This window comes from Pseudorasbora parva, chromosome 10 (genome assembly GCF_024679245.1).
Source record: "Pseudorasbora parva isolate DD20220531a chromosome 10, ASM2467924v1, whole genome shotgun sequence".
Taxonomy (NCBI): Eukaryota; Metazoa; Chordata; class Actinopteri; order Cypriniformes; family Gobionidae; genus Pseudorasbora; species Pseudorasbora parva.
The window spans coordinates 28,469,558-28,490,745 of NC_090181.1; the positions used below are offsets into that span (position 1 = coordinate 28,469,558).

Consider the following 21,188-nt stretch of genomic DNA (forward strand, 5'->3'; position numbering starts at 1 on the left):
CATATGGACTACTTTGAGGATGTTTTCATTACCTTCTGGACGTGGACAGCAAGTGGGCATACGCTTACATTCAAAGGACAGAAATCCCTCGGACTAAATCTAAAATATATTAAACTGTGTTCTGAAGATGAACGGAGGTCTTACGGGTGTGGAACGACATTGTGAGTCAGTCATTAATGAAAGAAATTTAATTTTTGGGTGAACTAACCCTTTAAGCATTTAGAAATCAGTTTAAAATGGTTTCAATTTCATGTGTTAATGCCAGGCTTGTGCAAAATTCAGAATTTCAGAATTGGCCTCCATTCAATTCATGAATTGGAAATTGAATTGAATTGACTCCAGCCAACAGGAAGTTTTATTTGAATTGGAATAAAAGGAAGTGGGATTAAATTCATGACAATTCTTCACAGAAATTCTACACAGTCACACAACAGAAATAATGTGTTGAATCTCACACACACATTCAGTTATACACAAAATACATATCAGATGAGCAGCATACCTCATTAATAAGGGTTAACAAGAGACGATATTTTTTTTAGCTCTGCAGTCAAACAGGCCTAATGGTCGCTGCCCTTCTCTCAGTCCAAGTACGGGGCAACATCTCCATCTGGAAAACCAACCTGGACTCGTAGCAGATGGCGAACACATAAAAAGGACAAAATAACCATCCATTTAGAATCCAGCACACTGATCTGGCCATTAGGCAGGAGCATTGTTGCCTTGGCAACCAGTCCCCCTATGTATGCCATAGTAGTGGAACTCAACTAGGTGACAGTGAGTTGCGGTTGTGAAGCCGAAAGGAACATCTGGGCTGGCTGGGTGCCCTCTTCACCCCCGCCCCCGAACCCTGAGGGAACGCGCTGCCATAACAAGGTGAAGCGATGCCCCGTGACAGAGTCCGTCCCAGCTAACCGAGTGCACAATGAGGATTGACAGAGATGTGCGGCTCTCCACCAATTAGCGTGGATGGGCTAGCAAAGTGAATGGCTAATGATCTCGCCCCATTGTAGGCGGTTCATGTCGAGCCATCCGTCCAGGCATCAGAAACAACAGCAGGACACAAAAGCGAAGCGCATTCACAGTGCAGCCACATCAGGAAGGAAGCCAGTGAGGCTTTTGTGCCTGGGGATGTTCCCTCTTTTATGTGCATGAGAGCTGTTAAACAAAGACTAGCTCCATAGAAAAGAAATCCAGATCTGCGATCGCAATGAATGGCTTCACGTTAGCACCATTGACCGAGATTTTCAATGTGGCATTATGTGCGGATAATGCTGCGTTTAACAGCAGGTAATAAATGAAGTATCGCGGATGGTGACTTCCAGGAAGCTCAGCACACACACACACACAAGCACGCACGCGACAGAGCGCTCACTGCGAGGCAGAATCTGGAGCTGTGCAAACATCAGCAGTGATTCAGTGGCGTTTCTGTCACGGCGATGCCCATGGGAAGGTGTCCTGGCGCTCTCACAGGGCACTGCAGAGGCAGTCAGTGCACAAATGCTATCAGACTGTTCATTCGCTCGCTCTCTCTCTGCCTTCCTCTCAAGCACATTAATGTACGTGGCAGATGGCCCTGGAAACAGCGGCACTAATTCACAATTCTGTATTGAAAAGTCTGTTTCTCTTTAATTCTCTCTCTAACAACTCTATTGTAAAAGAGGTCTGCTTAGTTGGTTATCAGCATAACTGTTCCCACTGAAAATCATCCATTTTTATTTGATGTATTCGTCATTAATGCAAATCAGGATTATTACAGCCAATTCAAAACATTCACACTTTGGTTACTGAAATGTACCAAATTTATTATATATAAAACACTTTTTTCAGCTATTAGCCAAGGTAACATTTCTCATTTTGATTTTAACTTGATAATTAAACTAAAATAACTTACATAATTAACAATAATATAAACTGTATGGACTTAAAAAAATGTAATAAAAACAGTATTTCATTGAGAGTACAATAACACTGCTGCAAATTTAGCTGATTTGTACATTTTGAGGTCGACAAAATTACAAAAAAATGAAGAATCAGTAAAAGTTTTCAGAAATCTAAAGTTTTGCATTATACTGCAAAAACATTTAGATTAAATCTGCATATTTCACAGCTCAAATTATATATATATATATATATATATATATATATATATATATATATATATATATATATATATAAATTAAATTTTGATCCCTGTGTATGTTCATGTTTGGTTGGCAACAGTCCTTGCTGTTTCTCAAACATGCTTGCAAGCTTAAATAAAGTACTCAGTAGTATTCAGCACCTGCATTTGCCACATTTGTCCACCAGGGGGAGTCGTTCACAACAAAGCAGGTGTCTAAGGCAATATTTAGTCCACTCTATCTGGACACTTGTATATTGAACACAAAAATATCATTAAAGCTCATGCTACACATAACCCATCCTCATCTCTAAATGAATTTTTTGAAGCAAAAGCATGAGTAAATGACTCCTACATTTTCATTTTTGTGTTAGCTTTCCCTTTTTTATATATGATTTTGAACTCCTTCCGATGAAGTTTCCCTGCAGTCTTTTTTTTTTTAGATGAGCTGTCCTGACAGGACTCCTCCTTGGGCAAAGTACACACTCAGTAAGAAGTACCTTAAAAATGCTGCTTATACAAAGAGATTCAGGGCGCGAGTGCTTTTGGGCATTGTTTTCTCACAATACAGCTGGGGGCTGCGTGATTCGTACATTCGGGCCTATGACACGCACCACTGCTTCTGTAGAGGGAGCGCTTCTTTACTCACAAAAGCCAAACAGCAGGGACTCCACATCCTCTCAAGGATCAGCCTCCGCACATGGGCTCTATGGCCACTGGGCTGATTTCTGTAAAAACACCAGTGGAGGAGGTGGTGTACTGAAGGAGCTTTTGTATTCAACCGGCACACTTCTGTAAAAACAGGTTCAAGTAAGCAAGGTTAGAGTCCATATCGAGTGACTGACTAAAAGCTTGACTTGTATCTGAGTTTGATATAGGGAGAAAAACATCCGCTTTAAAGCTATAAAATGTACCATCAGTGCAATAAAGACAGATCACAGATGTCAGATGTCACACCGATCACAAGTTCAGTATGGAGTACTGCAAGGCTCAGTGTTAGGACCATTGCTTTTCACCCTGTATATGCTACCACTGGGAGATATCATTAGGAGGCATGGAATTAGTTTTCATTGTTATGCTGACGATACTCAGCTCTATATTTCCTCACGCCCTGACGAAACTTACCAATTCACAAGATTAACGGAATGCATAGCTGATATTAAAAAAAAATGGATGAATAATAATTTTCTGCAACTTAATTCAGATAAAACTGAATTTTTAATTATTGGACAGAAAAGCTCCACAAGTAGTAACCTAGAATACTGTCTAACACCAGTTCTGTCAACACTACACTGGCTGCCTATTAAACATTGCATACATTTTAAAATCTTGCTTATTACTTACAAAGCACTAAATGGTTTAGCTCCCCAGTACTTTAGTGAGCTCTTTACACTTTATTCTCCATCATTTCTATTGCGGCCTCAAAACTCTGGCCCGTTGATAATACCTAGAATATCTAAATCAACTGCAGGCGGTCGATCCTTTTCCTATTTAGCACCTAAACTCTGGAACAGTCTTCCTAGAATTGTTCGGGAACCAGACACACTCTGTCAGTTTAAATCTAGACTAAAAACGCATCTCTTTACTATGGCACACACATAGAACATTTTTAACTTTCATTATTCAAATCAATTGGCTGATTGTTAGGCTGCATTAACTAGCTCAGCCGGAACAGGGAACACTTCCCATAACAGCTGATGTACTCGTTACATCATAAGAAGAATGGCATCTACGCTAATGTTAGTCTCTCTGTTTATCCCGAGGTTTACTGCAGTCGGCCGGATCGGATGGTGGACCTGGGTCCAAACCAACACATCCTGGAGTGTCAATTGTTGTCTCCTCTGAATTTGCCTCACTGGCACGTCATCCTCAATAAACCCGTCTCCGGCGCAATAACTCTGATCTTTTAAGCATTCATATTCTTGTGTAATCGACGCACAATCCTAAATGAACCCCTCTCTTGCGTGATACCCAGAAATTTTTAATATTCCTATCTAATATGATTTTTGACCTGTAAGGTTGGCAGAATAATAATCATACACTGTTTGTTATTAGGCCAGAACTGGCACCCAGACTAAGCCTGGTTTCTCCCAAGGTATATTTTTTTCCATCATGCCCTGATGGAGTTTTGGTTCCTTGCCACTGTCGCCTTTGGCTTGGCTTGCTCAGTTGGAGACACTAAAATTATGATCCAAGTTATTCAGCTAATTATACAAATAAAATTTATGAATTAGGTTTTAATTAATTCTATAAACTATAATACTGATCTCCCAACATTGTCACTATATGATAAATTAATATAAGCTGATAACATCACTGTTTTCTCCAGTACGACTGTACAGCCGAATCTAATTTTGTTGTAATATTGTCCTGTTTGACACTGTGAAGCTGCTTTGACACAATCGTCATTGTAAAAGCGCTATATAAATAAAGTTGATTGATTGAAATCCAAAGCTAACAATACAGTTTATTTCTGACATACTTATTTTTAGCATGTACATCTATCCTCTTTGCCAGCTTTTACGATCTCTTGGTCTTAAAGGGTTGGTTCACCCAAAAATGAAAATTCTCTCATTAATTCTCAAAGAAATACTAAAGAATTCCTTTACACGGAATGATGCATTACCTCACCTTTCCTTATATTCTTAATTTTTCCTAACAGTGAAAACAGTGAAACAGTGAAAGAAATTCTATCATCACACTGATGTCGTTCGACACCCGCAAGACCTCCGTTCATCTTCGAAACACAAATGAAGATATTTTTGTTGAAATTTGATGGCTCAGAAAGGCCTTCATTGACACCAATGTCATTTCCTCTCTCAAGACCCATAAAGGCACTAAAGACGTCGTTACAAAGCCCATCTCACTACAGTGGATCTACAATCATTTTATGAAGCGACAAGAATAGTTTTTGTGCGCAGAAAAAACTAAATAACAATATATAGTGATGGGGCGATTTTTTAACAAAGATTCAATCGGTTCTGAATCAGCGTATCGATTCATTATTCGGATCACGTGTCAAACTGCCAGACTGCTGAAATCACGTGACAAATCCTGAATTGATACGCTGATTCATAACCGTTTGAATCTCTGTTTTGAAACTGGCTAAACTTGGCAAAAACTATTCTCGTCGTTTCATAAAATTATTGTAGAATCACTGTAGTGAGATGGGCTTTGTAACGACATCTTTAGTGGCTTTATGGGTCTTGAGAGGAAATGACATTGGTGTCAATGAAGGCCTTTCTGAGCCATCGGATTTCAACAAAAATATCTTCATTTGTGTCCCGAAGATGAACTGAGGCGTTACGGGTGTCGAACGACATTAGGGTAAGTAATTATTTAATCCACACAAAACCGTGTGATAATTCAGCCATAAGCTTTCTGGAACACTGACTATCTGAGGTAAACATTTGTATGTCTTAAAATTGCCTCAGTAGTGATACAACAGAGGTAATGCTTATTGGTTCACCCTATCAAATCTAGTCCTTTAGCTCTAAAAATTGAAGGCTCTGCTCTGAGTTTCAAGCTAAAAAAAAAAAAAATTGGGGTGATATTTGACAAAAATAATTACATTTGACCACCATGACAAAAATACAGTTAAAAATGAACACTTTTGTATTTTCACACATTGATCATTAAAATGCTCTTCTAGCTGGGGTCTGAAAAGCTACCTTAAAAAAATTAGTCAGTTCAAAATTATGCTGCTAGAATCATATAGGACCAGGACAAGCGAACACATCACTCCAGCTTTAGAGTCATTGTAGAAACGTGATCTCCGCTCCTCTGACTCGGGTCTACCCATTTACGCTCAATAGGTGACCGGGCCTTCTCCAGTTGTGCACCTAAACTGTGGAATTCACTTCTTATTGTTATCATACAGGCTCTTACTCTTTTAAACCTGCTCTTTTTAACATTTTTTTCAGAATGTCTTTTATGTGATTTTTTCTTCTCTGTGTTACCTGTATCGGTATGTTTTTGCTTTTAAAGTGCTTTGAGGTGCACTTTTTAAAGGTGCTATATAAAATAAAGATCATTATTATAAATGATCTTTTAAGTGAAAAAATGTGACTGTGATTGTAGTCCCCCACCCCCTAATAGTTCACCCAAAAACAAAAACTCACCTTCATCCTCCAAACCGGTATGGCTTTCTTTCTTTTGTGGGACACGAAAGGAAATATTCGCTCTACTCTTAAATAATGAAAGCATGCGGTGACCATAGGCTGTCAAGCTCCAAAAATAGTAAATCCATTAAAGCAATGCAAATGATTTATATTCTAAGTCTTGGAACTATTTTTGCGAGAAGTCAATTCCCTGGTTTCTTTTCTTCAAAAAAGTAATACATTGAAAAATAAAATCATTATTAATATCATTAGTATTAACTAACAATGAAAATATAAATGTTATTTTGTGTAAATGTAAAATGTAAATAAATAAAAAAAACTCACTGTATTAAGGCTAAGCAGCCACATATTGCCAATAAAAGCAGGCAACCCAGAGGCAAATTAAAACAAACACCAATCCTGTCTTCATTTTTTTTTTTTCAGATGCTGAACTTTTTCGGGAGCCACATGGCAATCTCTCGTTCCAGGACTGAAGATTGAGGCATACATACACTGCCTGGTGTGAATGTCTGCACCCTGAATATCCGATCCAACGAGTATAAAAGAATCCAGATTAACTCCAGCAAGACTTAATAGTGACTACAGCTTGGTAGAAATGCGCCAGGGAAACGTGCATTTACATGCCTGCTCATTTAATCTAATATTGCATCCGCTGGAATCACTCCTCCGGGGTATAATGAGAGAAACACAGTGAGAAAAGAGATAAAGACAGATAAATACACAGAGAGACACTGAAAGGAAGAGTAAGGGCGATGAGAAATGCAGATGACAAATTCCCTGTACTGTAAACTTGGCACCTGCTGTTGTGCAATAAAGCCCATGCATTTAGCTTAATTCTTTTCCCAGACGAACTATAGGAAGTATATTGGATTTGAGGGGATCGGTTTTCAGCTCGAATATTTTCAGTGTGATAAATGTCAGCATTAGCCGGAATTAAAAGGAAGGAGCAGTCAAGTGATACACTGCTATCTTGAGGCATTGAGGCAGGAATAACAGTGCAAAGCGATGCCGGCGTCTTAAACAATTCTCCAACATGCTACAAAAAGCACTCGGCTGTGGTGATGGATTCCCGGGTGCTGTGAGAAGTCCTTCTGCCTTTCACAGGCAAATAAAAGCCCCGATACGCACTCCCGAGACGGCTAACGCATACATCACACGCATAAAGGCTTGAGAGGGAGAAACCGAGTGAATGCCTTTTTGTTCATGGAGTCACAGTCAGAGACTGCCACGACACAGAACCGAATCCAAACAAAACGTCATTTAGGGATATCATTTCAGGACGAGTTGCTGTCAGTGCATTGGCAGAGATCGAAGAGCTCTTTGTAGGTCGCACAGTGACAAGTGACCTCCTTAGGGACTAATCTTCCGCTCGCTGCTTCACAACTATTTACAAGGCTGCCATGGCAACCGAGACCGATACCCGAGCGTTCGGATCCCGCCTCTCGCCCCGGTGACCAGGAGCAAGGTCAGGCCAAAAAGATAAACAGCGCACGGTTCTCGACGTTATGCAACTCTCCCGCTGACGGAAAGCAGATGCGGGCAAACAAATGCTCTTTTTAAGTCTGTGCCGAATGCGTAAAACAGAGGCGGGCGAGATGCCAGCTCGTGTTTTGAAGGCTCGGCGTGTGAGCTCTCCTTTGATTCTCCAGACAAATGAACATGTTGAAGTGCTTGAAGAACATCTATTATTCACAGGGTGGAGACCCAGCGTTCAAGTGCCAGACTCTGATGAGATATAACACGCGTTGTCGGGAGTGCAAACTTAACAACGCCTCGCACTGCATCTGCTCGTTTGCGTCAGGGCCCCGGGGTTAAGCGTTTTTAAGTGGTGTGTCTTCAAACATAACTAGCATTTTTGCAAATAAACCTGTAGTTGAGGTCAAGTTGAGGTATGCGAGTTGGAAAACAACAAAGTTGTTTAGCTATGCCGGGTCTTGCTACACTTTTAGGGCGTGTACACACTTTGCAGAGATCATTTGATTTAAAAGAAGTGTATGTAAGATTGTGGCCAAAACTGGTACTGCAATCACTTTCAAATGACTGTAGAGCGGTGTATTCCCTCTCCCCCTCCCCCTGACTCGAGGTTACCAGATAGGCTGCAGGATCCAGCAGGAACGTTTACAGCTGCGGTAACTAGAGCAGAGCTGGCAACCCAGATGCCAAAACATTACTGACTTTGTGATTGGTCGATAGGTGGAGGGCGGAGCTTCAGCCACAACACATCATATCAACATCAACATCAGTTGAGGGCTGCAACAACAACTTTTAAATGATAATATCCTGGCCGGACTACTGTTGTCAGTGATAGAAGTATTTGGAATTAACATGATTTCTTAATGTCTAGTGACATATCAGGGCCATTTTAATATTCATTGAAATACATTTCATACATACAGTTCCTTTAAAAGATCCCTGGTGTGATTCCTCTGTTAGTGATGTTAATTTGATTAAGTGTGAACACTGTCATCCGAGCCTTGGTGCACACAAACTAGCAGAAGGGTGTGTTCACATTTGTAGTTCGATTTGCTTGGACATTTAGGGTGCTTTCACAGTTGGTTAGATTCTTTTGTTTTTGATCCGTTGGTTTTGTTACCAGAGCTTCAGTACTTGCAGTATGTCAGTGATGCTCGTAATGTAAATGAGTGAAACACATTTTTATCAAATCATACGTGATTAATTGCGGTTCACTTCCGCTATTTAGTACGATTGCGTTCACATCAGCAGCAAACCGTACCGGAGTTCACACGAATGCAACCTCCGACCACCTTTTTAAGCAGATATGGGTACGGTTCTCGGGTGCGCGCACCTGAGTTCGGAAGACCGCGTTCACACCATCCAAACGAACCGAACTCTGACATCAACCGAACTCGGGTGTGCACCAAAAGTGCTAGTGTGAAAGCACCCTAAGTCCCAGTCCGCTTAGCGTTCAGATTGGCACAAAATCTAAAGGCATATGGATCCGTTCACAACCTGATTGTTCGGCTGTGCCTCACAGGTGACGCTTATTCTCAATCACGCCTCGGTCTCGCCCGCTCCTTCCATGTCTCTCGCTCGTCTACCTCGCCACATAGGCTTTTATGACATATTGCCTATTTTGAAACAGAACTTACCGAACATCCAAAACAATGCCGTGTTCTGGGCTAAATGAGCTTGTTGTATGTGCGTAGCCTACGAGTGTTATTTTTAACCAGTTGAGAACTTGTGAAGAGCATATAAAATGTGTGAAGGAGTCAAAACAACGGCAGAAATCTCTCTGTCACACACACACAAATGAAAATCTGCTGCAAGGAGACATGGTACTGATGCTTGTACTGAACTGTGATGGGCAACTTCGTGACCATGACGAGAAAAAACAGGAATGTGTAAGCATTCTGTCCTTTTTAGGGGCTCATCGTGCTGCATTCATATATCCGTCAAACCACACAAAAGTTCTTTTGGAAGTAGAAGTTGGGTTGTTTGGATGGTAGCGTTCAAACTTACACTGTCACAAAAAAAAAAAAAAAGAGTACAACATTTTACCTTTTAAGGTACAAGTGGCCATCACTGTGGCTGTACCCTTAAGGGTACATTTTTATACCTCTATGTCAGGGGTAGGCAAGTTCAGTCCTAGAGAGCTGATTGCCTCTAGAATTTAGCTCCAACCCAACTAAGCCACCATAGTATAAAATTAATGGCTCCCAGCATGCATTGCAGCATTAAGTATGTCACCATTGTTGAGATTCAAACTGATTCTTGATATCTGTGTGCGTCTAAACTTTTCCCCCCTTATAAATCTTTTAAAATTCAAATTTAGAATGTCTGTGGCAAGAAAGTATTGTTGGTGAATATTATGTATTAATATTTTTATTCAGTGATGAGTTTAGTCAAACAATATTCTTCATGATACATTTTATTTATGGCTTGTTTTTTTTTTAAACAATTATGTGTTTTTGTTTACGCTGTAACAAAAACCACAAATTCACATAAAAACCAAAGTCAAACTGCCCAACTAAAGGAAATACTAATCACCATAATGGTAAACAAACCTTTTCAATAAAACATCAAAATCTAAACCTGTTCATTCTCAATAAGAGCTTCTATAGATGTCTTTCAGGGTTGGAACCAAAGTCTGTAGGACAGCTGCTCACTTGGACCAAACTGAGGAAACAATGGTGTAATTGTACCCTAAGGACCAATTGTGTACATTTAAAGTTACAGTCATATATTTCGTTCCCCAAGGGAAAATGTTTTACCTCCACTGTGCCTTTTTTTCTGAGAGTGTATTCAAATGAACCGTACTAACAGAGCAATCGCATCAGAGTTTGTTTAATAGAATTAAAGTTACCAAGTGTGAAAACACCCTAAAAAGGTGGGTCTCGGTCCAGTTCCAAATCATCTCTAGTGCAGCTTGAATGAAATATGAATGCAACACAGACCAAAGACAGGATGTAATGTCACAATATGAATATATAAATGAATATATATTTTATTTATTTTTTTAAAATTAAATTTCCAGGCAGGTGCGTTGAGGAAAGTTTGTGCTTAACTGTGCAGGACAGTGGCCCTCTAGGACCGAGTTTGACACCCCTGCCACAGAAGAACCATTTCACTGAACAGTTCTTAAAAGAATAATTTTTCTCCATACTGTGAGGAATATAATAATAATAATAACAACCTTTTTTTCTATTGTAAATACCCTTTTGTTCAATGAATCATGGATGTTAAAGGTTCTTCATAGAACCGATAGATGCCAATAAAGAACCTTTATTTTTAAACGTGTAAACAGAGTATCTGACACTTTTTCAGGCTGAGACTGCTACATAATCGATTGCACAGATCGTCAGATCTGAATCCACAAGAGCAGCTGCCCCAGTTAAGCAATGAGGCATAGTAGAGGAACGTCCCTCCGTCTGGAACCCCCCACCCCACAAAAACCCGTTAAAGGTCAATTACCATTTTTATAATGATGCGGATGGGGATTCGCTTGTTTGCAACAACTAAGTTTAATTGCGCAGTTAATAACAAGAAATGCTTTCCCAAAATACAACGTGTTGGCAAACAGAACCCAGCCGTTGGATATGAGAACGAGAGGGGCAGAAATCCTTCAGAAGAGTACTATAAACCCAGTCAGACTCCTAAAACTAGTGTTGTTTTTGTTTCAAATCTACAGTACACACACGGCAGGATGAGAATCAGACTGCTTTTAAAAACTACTGCGAGCTAAAAACAGAAAAACAGACAATTTTTTGGTGTCCTGCCTCTTCATTTTCAGAAGATTAAAGCAACTTCTGTATTCAGAGTGGGTCGCCTCAAAGGCATTGACTCTACTGTACTGCTATAAACTACGCTCGGAGGCATCCGATGTTACAGCGATGAATAAACACAGAGAGCGTGTTTGTGTGGGTGCCGTCACGTGGTCTGTGTTGATATGCAGAAATTGCTCTAATTCTGAGAGAAGTCAGTAATTTCCCTCAGGTGCCCGCCTCAGGCCCCGCGGCAGTGCGTAGGCCTCGGGAGTGCTCAGAGATTAAGGGCTTACAGTTGGCACATTAGCTGCTAAATGAATCCTGCTCTGTCACTGGTAACGGGGCCACCTAGCTGTCAGATACATTTCACTGTAGTCTTACCTCACTCCTTTCAACACGCTAATGTACACAAATGCTTACCTCCAGTAGCTAATATTATTCATTCTGCGTGGCCTTTATGCCCCTTCAGATAGTGAAAAAAGAGCCTTGAATGCAAGGTAAAAAAGTAAGAATGGAATCGGGGGGGAAAGTCTACATATTTATATTTGCCTGGCTTCAAGGTTTAATATAAATTCTAAAAAGAATTGACTTCAATAATCAGAGAGAGAGAGAGAGAGAGAGAGAGAGAGAGAGAGAGAGAGAGAGAGAGAGAGAGAGAGAGAGAGAGAGAGAGAGAGAGAGAGATTCTGTGGGGTTTTTTATAACTTGGAAAAAAGTTTACAAATATAAAGTTTTTTTAGGATTTTTTTTTTTTTTTTTTAAAGAATAGAACATTTCTTTAATTGCTCCTTTTATAAAATTGCAAATAAACATACACACACAATAAAGGTCAAATATTAATTACGGTTTAGAAATGAAGAGTTAAGAATGTTTAATGTTTTTGAAATAAGTCTCATGTTCACCAATGGTATATTTATTTGATCAAAAATACAGTAACAAAACTTTTGACCTTTTGCCTAATAAAAAATACTTCAAAACCTAAACCTAAATCAACGGACGCGCACGCGCACGCGCATGCACACACACACACACTCGCACTCACACTCTCTCTCTCTCTCTCTCTCTCTCTCTCTCTCTCTCTCTCTCTCTCTCTCTCTCTCTCTCTCTCGAATATGTTGTCTACGATGACTCTCCATTGGCATAATGGTACTGTATAAACTGTATTCTATCCCCTTATACTAACCCTACCCAAAAACCTATTCATCACACAAAACATTTGGCACTTTTCAAATAAAAAAAATACCATGTAGTATGTTTTTAAGCCATTTCACTTATGGGGACACATGAAGTGTGTCATTATACACATCTGTGTCCTCATAAACCACATATACCTGTACATACACACATTTGGGTGGCCAAATTACGTGACCATCAGTACTCCAAATCGGCTCAGTTTTTGTTTTGAGCATGGGGTGTGAAGTTACCCAGCGGTACCCCACAGGAGGGAGTTGTGTTGTTTTCTCTCTTTGCTTTGGTGCATGTCGATACATGCTAGTGGAGCGTGAAAAGCCGCTGCTACACAGCAGCGTCCACTCAAGCAGTTATTCTTCTCCCCCTTCTGTCTTTAAATCCCCAAACAAGGATTGTGGGCGGTGTGGCGGAGCCAAACACACATCAGCCGAATGGGATCAAACACTACGGAGACACTCTACGTGTGTGGACGCCAGTCAGCCTCGCCCCCTCTGGGACACGCCCTTCTCATAATGACCCTGTCCCGATGCTGCCCTCCACAACCCAGCTGATAAGCCACTAGCGTCTGTGTGCTTTATGAGCCTCTAATGGCCCCCTCACGCATGAGTAGAGCTTAAAACAGTACAGCGCGTTTGCTCAGTCCTCCCCCCTCGACTAGCCCTGCTAAACACACACGCTGGACAATCCTCTCCCTGACATCTTTAAAGGGATAGTTCACCCACTCACAGCCATATTTACTCACTCTCATGTCTCATGTCTAAACCCCTTTTTACACACAGTGAAAAAGTGAATAGTGACCATTGGGCTGTCAAGCTTTAAAGAAAATAATAAAAAATAGCTAAAAGTACCATCAATATATAGCTCATATGACGTGTGCACAATATATTTAAGTCTTTTTTGCGTATTTAAAAAAAAATGAAAATATAATTTTGTAAATCTGATGTAATATAATAGAGCTTATTTGATCATTTTAAATTGGAATTGCGTAAATTTGAGATTTTTTAATGCGGTCACAGAGCTTCTGCAAGCATCTGGATAAAAGCACCTGTCAAATGCATAAATGTAAATGTTATTTTCTAATATAAACATTTACAGCATATTTCACATGAAAAAATTGACCTATCGTAAGCCCCGCCCGCCCCCTTAGTAACTGTTGCTAAATCGAACAAACAAACAGAGTTGCTAAGTGTCTTACAATGCAGCTGTCAGTGTAAAAAACCTTGTCCCAAGATGTTTTGGACACAGAAGGACCACCTCCCGTCGAGGAGCAATCAAGTGGGACTTATATATGCCATGGAGGGATATATAAAAGATTTTAAAATAAATATGGTGGGTAACAAGATTCATTTGGAAGTGAGGGTTTACAGATCACAATGCAAGCGGGAGAAGCCTCATTACGGTTGTCGCGATAGCAGATGACAATATGGCAGGACCAACACTGTTCATGTACCGCAGGGTAAGATTTAATTAATTTACATTTAACCTAGGGAGAGGCACTGACATACAGACCTTTGTTTATGTGTTTCTGACCTACACCATTACATGACATGAGAACAATTAGCTATTAAGGTTTGTACATTAGACTGTAATCATAACTTAATGAGAGTATAACAACCAGAAAATCCTCTCAGGATGCCTGGAATCAGCGTTAGAAGTACCCCAGGCACATTGTTATACCATTTTTGTAGCATAAACACCATCAAACCAATGTTTCTCTATGGCGCTGAAACCTAAAGATGTCTGAGTTCTGGTCCCCATATCTCTGATACTCGACTGCCATTGGCTTATCTGCATTCGAGGGGAAGGGCTTACCGATAGGTAAATTAATAAACAACCAATTAAAAAAGGGATATTTTACCCCCCCCAAAATTTATTCTATCATCATTTACTCACCCTCAACATGTATGAAATGATTTCTTCTGCTAAACACAATAGAATATTTTTCTTCAAAATATCTTATTCTGTGTTCAACAGAAATAATAAACTCATACAGGTTTAGAACAACTCGAGGGTGAGTAAATGATGACGGAACTTTCATTTTTGGGTGAACTATCCCTATAACTACTACATTTAGTTAAACATAATTTTGCTAGAATTCATTTCAAAATCGAAAAAATAAAATATTCTAGAAAAAACGAATCAGTGAAAATTATACCAGAAGTAAAATATTTTGGATGAATTATCCCTTTTAGACTTCTATAATGCAATAGAGTGCATTTAGCAGCCACCCCCTTTTTCAGCTGTGCTGTTTCCGGAAGTATTTTTTTATTCACTTTTCCCAAAGTGATTTTAAAATGGATTTCATTAAAGAGTTATAAGCCATGAACCAAGCCAACCAGCTATGATAACCCTAACTTGATTACATAATTTGCAGTGCATCATGGGATTGGGTGGAGCTAAAGAGCTATTTTGGAGTGTGTTGCTTTCTTCGACTCGCTGATTGAATTTCACTGTGAAACAAGTTTGTTTAAAAAAAAAAAAAAAGCTGAAATAATAAAGGTTTATAAGTTATCGTCCAAAATCAATTTCCTTACGGAGAAAATGAATGGAGTTTTAACTTCCGGAAGTGTTTCACTTCCACTTGCTATGCGAATGAAAGAGCTATCAGGCTCTTTCCTCCTGTTTTTTATTTATTTATTTGTGGGTCTGCTCTGTAAAATGAGCCTGTGTGCTGAGTTGATGTCAATGAATAATTAAATAGCTCTTTAAGACATTTTAGTGAGTTCTTCAGCACCATGCACTCTATGTAAGATCTCCGGATGTCTTCCTTTCTCTCGCTTCCTTTCGCTCCCCTGGCCAGGGCTTGCCATCGTCATGGCAACCGCTCACATTTCACACACTTGAGAACTGTATATCACGCAACGGCAGAGGCTAAAACAGGAAATAGCGCTCTGTGCTTAGTCGTGGCTTTCTGAGGCATGTTTATCAGCCGGTAATAGAAACCAGGCGCATGGTGGTGACTATAAACTTGGACGCTAACCTGACTGCACGCGCACACACACACGTGCACGCGCTCACGCAGTGTAATATTATAATATGCAGCCTCTGACTTCAGAGTGTATTTATAGAAGTTACTGTGAAGAAGCGGAGAAATCAGGCTGCACTTTATATAACAGGGACAAACACATTTCTGAAATGACTTCTAGAGCCTGACTGAGCCACCGTTCTGAGGTCAGCGGATTGTGCAGTTTACTGTATGACCGTCACGCACAAATCCACTTCCCACTGACCTCAGAGCCCCCGTGAGCAGTCAGAGAGAGCACCAGAGTTACGAGGTGAACCCGAGGGACGCTTCCAGATAAGACCTTGAAGCCAGGGATGGTTTATTTGTTTTGGCATTTTCAGTAAAGCGGACATAAAACAGAGCAGGACATTTTTGAAGGGCACATCAATGCAGCAGCAGCACAAAACGCTATAGGTGTTTTGTCTTCAATCGTGCATGCGTACAGCTGCGCAATTCTTTTCAGGCACACCTCTGTGGCGGAGCCAGTAACCCGCGGGACGGCAGAGTGGCGTGGTTTTTAAAGCGCGGACAGTTTTACAATAGCAGCCTTCGATAAACTTTACAGATTCCACAGAGCAATTAGCATGAGCCATGCCACTTGACGATTTCAATTTGCTCAGCAAGACGCAACACCCACGTCTGAGAGACGGGGGGGAAAACAATGCGGAGAACAGACGCTCTGCCGTCAGTCTCAGAGACGAGCGCTGCTCTGGAAGACCAAAGGCTCTCTCTTGATTAATGTCTTTCGTTCGTCTTTCTTTTTCTCTTTCCCAAATGGGAAGATTGAACTGACAAGGAAAAATGGCTTTGGAGGTGAAAACCCAGACATAATTAGTGGTGCTTGCTAAGGCAAACAGCACTATTATTTATAGTGATAATAATTTTAAGCTTCATCCTGCACTGTTACAGACTACAGACAGGAATGATATACCTCAAATTGTGCAGCTTGTTAAGGAGAGCGTACTATTATCTTTCTATGTGACTGCCGATTTTAAGGTGAACCACCACAAACATCCAAGCAACCAAACAAGAAGTGCTCAAATATGGTAATTCGATGCATTTGTCGAATTGGTTTTAGAGGAGTGGAAATGTCCTACATGATGCATTGAGGGCATCTTTAAACATTTGCTTTCCCCTAACTCAGTCCTCCCCCTTTCTTATTCTGTCACTTCATTTTATTGTCTTCACTAGCCTGACAAAAATGGAGATTTATTCTTCTTCCATCTGAGTCATAGAGACACAATGCCTTCCTTCCTCAGTGGGAGTGGGAGAAGGAGATGGAGGAAAAATGGAATGGGATGAGAGAAAGATGGAGAGATATAACCAATACAGTCTTCTCAAAAGTAAAATGTTTATATTTTCTCATTAGCAACTGTGTATTTAAAATCTAGTTGTTGTTTTGCTTGTTTTTTTAAATGTGACTTTTTCAAATAAAATAATAATAAAACATTTCAGAACATTGACCATCCGCCTCTCTCATGGTTGCCCCAAATATAATTTATAAAAGTTAGAATATAATAGCATAGTTCTAATAGGGACATCCTGTATACAGTGCTGTATACAGTGTTTCTCACCTGTGCAACTGGGATTTAAACCCGGCTCGTGTAAAACGGCTAAATAACAGATATAAGAATAAAATATTATCAGTTCTTATCTAATTTTAAAGGTGCCCTAGAATGACAAATTGAATTAACCTTGCCATAGTTAAATAACAAGAGTTACATCACATACTGTGAGTCTCAAACACCATTGCCTCCTCCTTCACATGTAAATCTTGTTTGTGAAAAACACCACAGAAAAATTACGGCTATTTTCAACATAACGGCAACTCTGACGCAATCGCTGAGATCCTGAATATGTACGCCCCCATCATTTGCATGCCGGCTGTGCAGGATTTTCATAGCCTTCCCACAGATAAACAATGTCAACAATCATGGTTGATGTTTATTTACAATCGGCTACCGCAACAATTTAATTCAAAGTTGTTAGTTTGCTCGGTCTATTTCACCACGGAGAGTTTTTCTAACCTGTGGCAATATAGCAGGATTCGCTCAGCGTCTGATACTGAAGAAAGGGCCGATTTCAACTGTATTCCTGCAAGCAGTAAGTAGTGATTTTATCCACTTACTGACCGTCGAACCCATTTCGGATTAAATTGAAAGTTTCTTAGTAAGATAACATTACAATAATATCTTCTGTGTTGTCTAGATTCAATGGAAGATGCTAGTAAAATAACAATTGGAAGCTCCAAGCAGCTCACATAACAGTTTGTCAAATGACAAAGGTTATAATATTATTGCCTGCCAGTGTTGTCATAAAATAGAACAGTAGATACGTATGTCGATCCCTTTTGACGGATTGAAATCTAAATTAACCTATATTTCATCATTAAAACATAACTCAGAAACTAACTACGTTTACTATTACTGTTTAGTAGCTTACAGATCGCTCATTTGATTCTGCTAACGTCACCTTCTTCACCATCTAAGTTGAAACGATAGTCATTTGACAAGGCTTCTAGTCAATTTGTTAAATAAATATACATTTTTGAGAACTGAAGTATGATTATTTTGCAGCGGGTGAGTAGTAAACATGAGGCTGACTATTGTGGTTTCTACATTACTTTGTTTGGCTAAATAAATCAACTTTTAAATCAGTACTTTACTGTCAAATTATAACGTTACTGTACAAACAACATATGTAGGCGCTACCCAGTTCGTGATTCAAAGTTGAGAAGTTATCATTGTAAAATCATTGCCATGATGGATGGTATAGACTTGTTAGCTGTCATTGAGCAGCAGTGGAGTTAAACAGCCAATCAGAGCAGGACTCTGCATTAATAATAATGACCCTTCCAAATAAAGGCTTGTTTATACTTTCACCTGTCTCCGCTGCGCGAGCCTCCGCTGACTGCACACCGCCAGGGGAAATGGGGTCTTGCGGACCCAACGCGCATAAAAATATGGCTTTTAATCAGATACAGCCATACATCTATGATCCGGAATCAGACCCAGAGGCTGCAGTTGAACAGGAGCAGCAGCAAAAAACGACTAGAGCAGGACGTCTCTATGTGGTACAAGTTATACACTAACTATATAATATGCTTAGCGGCTTGTGTTATTTACATATTTATACTTGAATTATATCGTCGTATTTTTGTCTTTGAAGGTGTACATGTGGGAAGTGCAGTTGTGCACGTGTGTGTGTGTGTTTGTGTGTTTACGCGTGGTTTGTGTAGACAGTAAGCGGACTGGTTTTGCACGGCAGGTTTACTAGTGTTTACATAGAAAGACACGGAATAGTAGCGCATTTGAATGAAGAAGCGCGCTTATTTAGTTCAACATATTTCCCCCCTCTTTGTGTATTGTTGTTTGGAGTGCTTTTACAATACACAAACATAAAGTTACACATATAGTGGCCAGCTAAACAAATGTACACGCACTACACATCGCATGCTCCATTGATCAACTAACTATACGTGATCATGTTTGGGCTACTTGATGAGCATAGGCAGAAACACAGACATTTGAAGCAGTCTCACTCACCGCCTGCGGTTCTAACGTTGGGACTGCTCCATCATTCAGCATTAGGCGATCGGGAAAATCCAGCGTCGAGCTGGGCCTTGTTTATGAAACAGTCGGCACCGAAATGCAGCGAACAGATATAAACATTCGCGCAACTCAGTTGCTGATCCGGAAAAGCAAATTACATCCACTGTTGCCTTAACGCGGGGTTTTGGGGGAATCTGTGCAGGACTGTCTTGGTCTGGCAACCAAAAACGCACTTTTTTGGTGACATTGTTATGTGCACATCACCTGTCCAGCAGCCTACGAGCCAGCGCTTTGATGGGCGTAGCCTGTTGCTTTCGCTCTCTCCCTCTCTCTCTCTCACGCGCTTCCGGTAGAATTGTCCGTACGGCCCATACAAGGAAATTCCGCCCCCATTAACGTCAAAGGGGACGCATGATCTCAAAAAACTTGCCGAAACTTATGACTAACCGGAAGTAGTATTTTTGACAAAGAAATACTCCCATCAAACGTCCACCTTAACTTTTGAAACTTTGTCTATGTTTAGTATGGGAATCCAAGTCTTTAACAGTGTAAAAAGATCAGTATGCATGAAACAGCATTTCACCCCGCCTTTAAGGCAAACCCAGAGCATTACATCCTAGGGACAATTGTAAATGGACCTGTAAAACTGTGTCTGGACGGATCAAATTTTGATCATAAATAAGCCACATACCCTCTATTTAGATTAAAGAACAATTTAACATATTGTTTCAAATCATTCTAGGGCACCTTTAAATTAATTAGATTTATTTAAATGCAATTATTTTCTTTATATAGTGTTTATATGGCAACTAGTAAATGCACTACATTTTGTAGTGCTGGAATGTGTGGAAAGTTTTAAACCATGTGTGTTACAACTAGTATAATGTGACAACTAACTCTGATGTGACACGAATGGATCATTTGCACAATGTGTTGCATACATGATGCTAGAATTAGCAAACACAGATACAGGACGCACTCAGAGAGTGCAAGAAAGACAGACTTTTGGACCCCACTGTACATTTACATTTATATGCTTTGTAGGTTGGGATCTTGTTTTCAAAAAAAAAAAAAAAAAAGAAAGAAAGAAAGAAAGAAAGACAAGGTTTCCCCAGACATTTCTCCCTGATGCTGGAAGGCATGCAGCTTTTAGAGCAGACCCCCCATCGTTAGCTGTGGTGGCATCACAGGCAGAGATGAATACATTTCAATGTGACTTCTTAGTCACTCATCTGACTCATGTAGGTTCAAAGCAGCCGCTGTAGTAGAGAATGAAAGAAAGACTGAAATGAAAATTTACGCATCCACCTCTAGAGAAGACAGGTAATGTCACCACCATGTCAACACAACGCTCTTTTGTGTGCTCTCTTTGCACTCCTTCTATCAATGTTTCTCTCTTTGCTTGAACTAATTCAAAGATGGGAATAATTCCAGAACAATTATGACACAGCATCTATTTATCAAATGTGAAATCTGAGTAATAGCAGGTGAACTGAGCAGTGAGCAAAAGGAACATTTTCATCCTGATCCCCCCGGAGCAAAGCCTCCGGCCTAGAGAAACACTACCACATTCATTCATTTACTGTTTAGAATACACATTTTTCTGGGGGTTTGTAGTTTTCCTGTTGTCACTGTAAAGCTACTTTGAAACAATCTGTATTGTATAAAATGCTATATAAATAAAGGTGACTAAACATGACTTAACGTGACCTGAAAAAAAAAAGTTTAGAGAGTTAAACTGTTGAAAAAGCCATGCTACATTAGCATTATCTAAGTCTGTTAGTGTGCAAATTTGAAAAATATTGGTTGAAACCTCAGTTTGTTTTCATGCCAAGAGTTCAAAAGATAAACTTCATCATGGTCTGAACTGGTCTGAATTTAAAAAAATATATTAAATACAATTATGATAGATTCTTCACTTTAAAAAAAAAAACCGTATGTCCATTTTATGTTAGCCTGGCTCTGCCCTCCTAC

The 21,188-nt window shown here is 39.9% G+C and overlaps 1 protein-coding gene across 5 annotated transcripts in view; it reads right to left on the minus strand.

Moving 5' to 3' along the window:
• foxn3 (forkhead box N3) overlaps positions 1–21,188 on the minus strand; it is a 133,024-nt gene that overhangs the window by 10,128 nt on the left and 101,708 nt on the right. The window lies entirely within an intron of this gene.